Genomic DNA, 6005 nt, shown 5'->3' on the forward strand with positions numbered 1-6005 from the left:
TTAAGCCAAATCGTTGTTATACAAAATCTACAAAAGGAGCTTTTTCGTTTGGGTCCTCGTCTCAATCGTTTTGTTACTTTCAGGAGGATTTTTGGATCCCAGATTTGGCCCCTTGGGCGAAATTTATCTCTGGGAGACATTTTTGGCTTTGATATTTATTGTGTTGGGTTCACAATGACCGAAGAGTGGCACACTCTCAAAGCTAGCCAAGGGATCAGTGCAGGGCAAACACTATTAACCTTTAATGAGGAAAGTTTGATGGTGGGGAAGAGTCAGTTGATACTGGACTTCCCTGCCAATAAACCACCCTGACAGTAAAAACAAACACACAGAAGGGCCATCTAAAGAACAAGCAGATTGCTAATGCAGACTAAGGCAAACTCATCGTCCCTTTAATGCTGGTCTTCTGGCCTTTCTTGCAATATGACTTAATAGAAGTGGCTCTGTAGCATTGGTTTCGGGTCAAGACATATTGAATCGTGGGGAATGTAGTCTTGACCCGTCACCACATGAATACTTATCAGCTCCATTGAATCACGGGAAATGTAGTTTGGATTATTGATTAAATCAGATTTTATACGAATTAAACAAGTTTGCCTGCAACTCGGACTTCGCATAAGTCATATTAAATGTTATAATCCCAACTGATACGACTTATGTGAGGTTTACAGCAGTTATATTGTTTAAAAGAGAGACCAGATGGTATGAGTGCATCTTTAAATGCATTGATTTAAATCAAAATGACTGTACGATTCTCTGTTGAGTGAACTTTTGGCCTGGTGAATGGTACATTCCTGTGTAAAAGCCGACGTAAATTTAGAATCCATAGTTTCCACAGAATGTTCCATATGTCTCGGGAGGTTTATTTTCCACCTTACATTGCTTTGTTGCCCCCTGATACCACTCTGCTGCCAGAACTAACGTACTTAATATTTGTACAATGCTGAGCAGATATTTATTTTCTATTATTAATATCTCCAGATTATTTGCAACTCTACAGACAGTAGCAAAAATCCACTTTGGGATATCTATAAAAATGCTTTATTTGTGTAGTATCTGCAGACGCTAATGTATTGGTAAACAGTGAAGTTTTCTCTTTAAACAATATTGAGAGTGAATTCATTTCAAAGCTTCACTTCCAAAATAATTCTGTTTACTTCCCTTCTTGTCATTTCAATTAATTAGTGGCATTTGTTATGAACTTGATGCATGATTGACAGTTAAGTGGTCAATCGTGTCTGCAAATAGTAATTTCTTAATTTAAAATAAGCAAAGGTAAGAAATAGAGATAAGGATTTTGATGCATTATTTATTTGGGTTTGGTTGTTGGGTGAAGTATATTGTACTCAAAGGTGAAAAGGGTCTTATCACTGGAAACAAAGGAGATTTTTTCCATATTAATAAAAGCTAAACATTCAAATCTGATTGCAGTGCGTTGTTTGCTACAAATGGGAAATGTGTTTTTCAGTCTGTTTACAAACAGGAATAACTTATCTTGCCTTTTATCTAAATACCAATAGAGCACAACATGAATGTGTTTATTTTACCTGCAAATTGATAGTCACTACACTTTGGAGAAAATCCTGTGAAGTGCTTAGGGATGTTTCAATGATGTGAGATCATATTTAGTTATTCCAACGTTGGGATGGACCAGGTGGACTTTTTCTAACTTTTTTTCTGAATTCTGTGCATTCCTATAATCCTTTACAGCTAGATTCATTTTATAAAACCAACTAGGAAATGACAAAAAAAGTACAATACTGCAACATGAAGAGGAACAATCCTGTGACAATTGTGTGAGACTGAAGAGATCTTCAAATGTAACTGCAGACAGCTGTGCCCTCTAATGTTGATTTCGTGGATTGCAATAAGTTAGCAACTCGTCTTTTTGAAATTGTCATTCTTTTCAGACATGTATTGAACTCCACTGGGCCCAGTGTATTACTCTGCTTTTATTTCTTTGTTGCTCCTAGGTTCTCCCTGCATTTTCTATGTGTTCAAGTTCAACACCTTCAATATTGGGGGAAAAGGGTGGGTTAGGGGGGTGGAGCTCAGAGAGAGCTAGTTCAGGCTAAAAGTCAGTGTTGTTTCTGTAGGGAGGTATGATTCTAGGGGCATGGGAATCAGGCTTTGGTCCTTGATTTCCTTGCGTACTTTGAGATTGTCATTTTCACAGGGCTTTCCTCTAGCAGAGGTGCATCTGTTTCTATACTACTACCAATGTTCCTTCCATTTGATATAGCACCTTATCATGTCTTTGAGACATCTCAAGGCGCTTCACAGAATATAATGTAAAGTGAATTGACTGTATATTTTGTGGGTGAAACACAGCAGCCAATTGTGCTCAGCAGCATCCCACAAACAGTCGTGGATTGAGTGACCAAATTATTATTATTATTTTTGTTTATTTATTTTTGAAGTGATTATTAACCCCAGAAAAGCGGGTAATAACCTGACTTACTGCTAGGTAAACAGAGACATGTGGAGTAAGGAAACTGGCCTAAGGTTTTGCCCTGCCGGGAATTGGACCCGGAAAGCAGAGCTGTTATGCGTGCAGCATTGTTTCTGCTGTGTGCTTCAGTGTTTATAAAGAAGAAAACATAGTGATTTCCAGATGTTTAATTTGATTCAGATTGAGCTCTGGCTCAGAGAGCGAGGCTCAGCCAGGACTTGGCCCAAACTTGAAGGAAAGATGTCCAACTTGCCTATGTCTACTGGTAAAAACGAGGGCTGAAGATACAAGTGAAACACATCTGAGAGACAAAATGACAGATTATTTCCAGAAGGCGAATTGCCCAAAAATTATAAACCGGTAATACTAAACCATTTCTCCTATATGTCTGATATAACTTGACAGAATAAGTACTTTTTGATGGTGTATGCAGTTGGCTCTAATTATCTTGATTCCTGATCCAAGTGTACAATTCCAATGGACCAAATCACTTCCTATTCACTTCTGTGTCTTCCAACTTCAGAAGAATATCCTTGACTGCACCAGCTTCCCTGTTCTCATGCAACCCATCCTCTTTGATTCAGTTTTGTCAATTAGTGGCAAATTACAGGCAGATTAATGATGTGTAGCTGTGTTTATTAGCAACTGAGTTGAGCTAATCCCAGATTTACTCATGTAGGAGACTTGCTGCCAGCACAGAAAGTGCACAAATCCAGTCCTTCCTTAGTGCAATCTAAGGAACTCTGACACCAACAAAGTTATCTTAATGTACAACAACAACTTGAAGCGCCCATTACACAGGGCAGTGTCTCGGAGCTTGATCTGGAGCCGGAGGGAGGGAGGAGGTTAAGCACGGTCGAAGAGGAAGTTCTTCAGTCGGGATCTGAAGGAGTGGGCAAGGCGGAGGGATTGTGGGAGAGAGTTCCAAAGCTTTGAGGCATAGTGGCTGAAAGTGTAGCTTCCGATTGTAAAGCATCATTCAGTCACCGAGTTAAATGTTTCTAACTGGCTTTGAGAGCAACAGTAGACACTCTGCTTTATTTCTGAACTGTAACTGAGAATATTATTTAAAGGATTTCCAGCATGGCAGCTAAAGATGTTGAAAGTAGCTTTGGGCCCAGTGATTATCTGCGGGGTCGATTTATTTTATTCCACAGGGTCAAAAGCCACAGGAATGGTACACCATCGTTCATAAGAGAAATATTTTCATGTAAATTTAATCATGTACTTGAGTATAACATGCATGCATGATCCTCTGTGACCTGAACCTCTATGCTGTGCTGTGGGAAAACCTTGCTTTGCAGACTTACATGTTTTAATGGATGTGTTCATCAAGGGAACTGGACCTTTTTAAGCAAAGCAAATACAGTGCAGTAATCCATTTTACTGGAAAGAGAAAAATGTAGGCTTATTTTTTTGTGTGGGCGAATGAGGATAGATAGCATGTCTCAAACGCTCAAAGTTGCGTTCCCTTCAGTTTTGCAGTAAATAATTTCTTGTATGGAGCATGTTGATCACTTTCTGTGCAGGTAATAATCCCTCCCATCCAAAATAAAAATGTGTGCACCCAATCCACGACTGTTTGTGGGACCCTGCTGTGCGCAATTGGCTGCCTCGTTTTGCCCACAAAATACACAGTCACTGCACTGTACCATACATTCTGTGCAGCGCTTTAAGACGTCTCGACAATGTGATAAAGCGCTATATCAAACGCAAGGATTATTATTATTATGTTTCCATGTAGGATGTGAAGATTGAAATCCAGCAAAGAGAAATTGCTGCATAGTGCAGAGAGTGTAAGCAACTCACCCTCTTTAGCCTCTGGTCACCAGTGGCTAACTATGAGGAATGCAAGTGGGGCCAGGGGAGACCTTGTTCACACAGGTCTCAGATTGATGATGTAAAGCGATGGACCTTAGCATTTGAATATTCCATCATTGTAGCCTGCAACACCTCAGCTCACTGTTGCAATGCCAGGCACGGGAAAGTAATGGATTGGGGGGGGAGGGGGGTGGGAAGTGACAACCGGTCTCAGTTACACATTAACATCAATTATACTTTGGAAAACAGTGTGTCACTGGTGGTCGATTAAAATGTGACCACCATTGTTTGTGTAGGTGAGAGGCTAATTATTTTGACGTTTTTCTTATTTATTAATGGTGGTGGTAAACATTAAGATAAAGGATGATCTCGAACAAGGTGACGGATCAAAAGTGCGGACGAAGCAATGGTCAACATGCTGCTAGGGAAACCCATTAATTTGAAATATGGCTTACCTTTGGGTCACTTTTAGTGATTAGTAACCATGCCAAAGTTTTTTGGGGATTGTAAAGAGCTGGAAAAAATGTTCCCTTGGAATAAGATGAAAGGAGTAAATGTTAACTTAGGTGAGTATGTCATTGGACTTGCAGCTTTCTAAAGCTTGATGTGTGTGATAAGCCCAGGTGGTCAATGATGAAATTCTCATGCATTTATAGCGCATTTACGGGTGAAAAAAGGGGTGATGTGATAAGCATCACCAGTGATAATACGTCGGCATGACTTGCATGACATACATTGGGCTACTGGGAACAGTCCCTTCCTTATGAGGTTGCTTATTGAGGGACCTAGTACACATCACCCCAACGTGAAGTCAATTTTGTCACGAGGCCGAAACTAATGCACTGTAGGATAAAATCACGAGCTATTTTTACAATGGTACACTTGCACATCCTTGCATCAAATCTGTGTTAGTTTTTGTCCCATTCCATATGAAGATATAGAAATTCAATAAACACCCATCTTTTTGGCAAAAATATGTAGTTGCTGCACTTCACAGTTAAAAAAAATCCTGTGAAGAAATTTGAGACGTTTCAACAACATATGTGTAAGGCATAATGGCAAATGCTGGGATTATTAATTTTATTTAATTATTTCCTTTTCTTCTACCACAAGTTCTACTGCAGCATTCTGTAAAATAATGTTTTGTAATAAAACTCCTCCTTCTAAAATTTACACACGGCTTATTGCATTGTGGTGGCAATTACACTTCCAATTTATTGCATTCCAGCCTTCAGACAAGACGTTAAAAACCAAGCCCCCGTTTGCCTGTTCAGGTGCTTGCTAAAGATCCCATGGTACTCGTGTATCACAAAAGAGAAAGCAGTTTCTCCTGGTGTCACAACCAACAATTCCCCAGATAAAAATTGGTCATTCACTTCATGGCTGTTCGGGACATTGCTTTACGCAAATTGGCTGCCACATCTGCCTATCAATACAGTCACTCAAATTGACTACAATTACATGTGAAGCTCTTTGAGTCCTCCTCCCAGCGTTATGAGCGGTGTATCAAACGCCAGGATTATTACGATTATTTGAAGCAGCTTGCCTTGCTCGGCAGATCAGCTGATTTCCTCCTTTGTGTATTTCAAATCATTTCCTGCTGGTGGTGCTCTATGACTGACTTTAACGAGTCGTTGGTGAGGGACGTGCAGTGTGAAGAACGTTCCCTTGGAGGCCAGCAGTGCTACTGATATTCTGTTGTGCCATTTAGTTTCACATCATCATCACTGTG

This window comes from Callorhinchus milii, unplaced genomic scaffold, assembly GCF_018977255.1.
Source record: "Callorhinchus milii isolate IMCB2004 unplaced genomic scaffold, IMCB_Cmil_1.0 Scaffold17, whole genome shotgun sequence".
Taxonomy (NCBI): Eukaryota; Metazoa; Chordata; class Chondrichthyes; order Chimaeriformes; family Callorhinchidae; genus Callorhinchus; species Callorhinchus milii.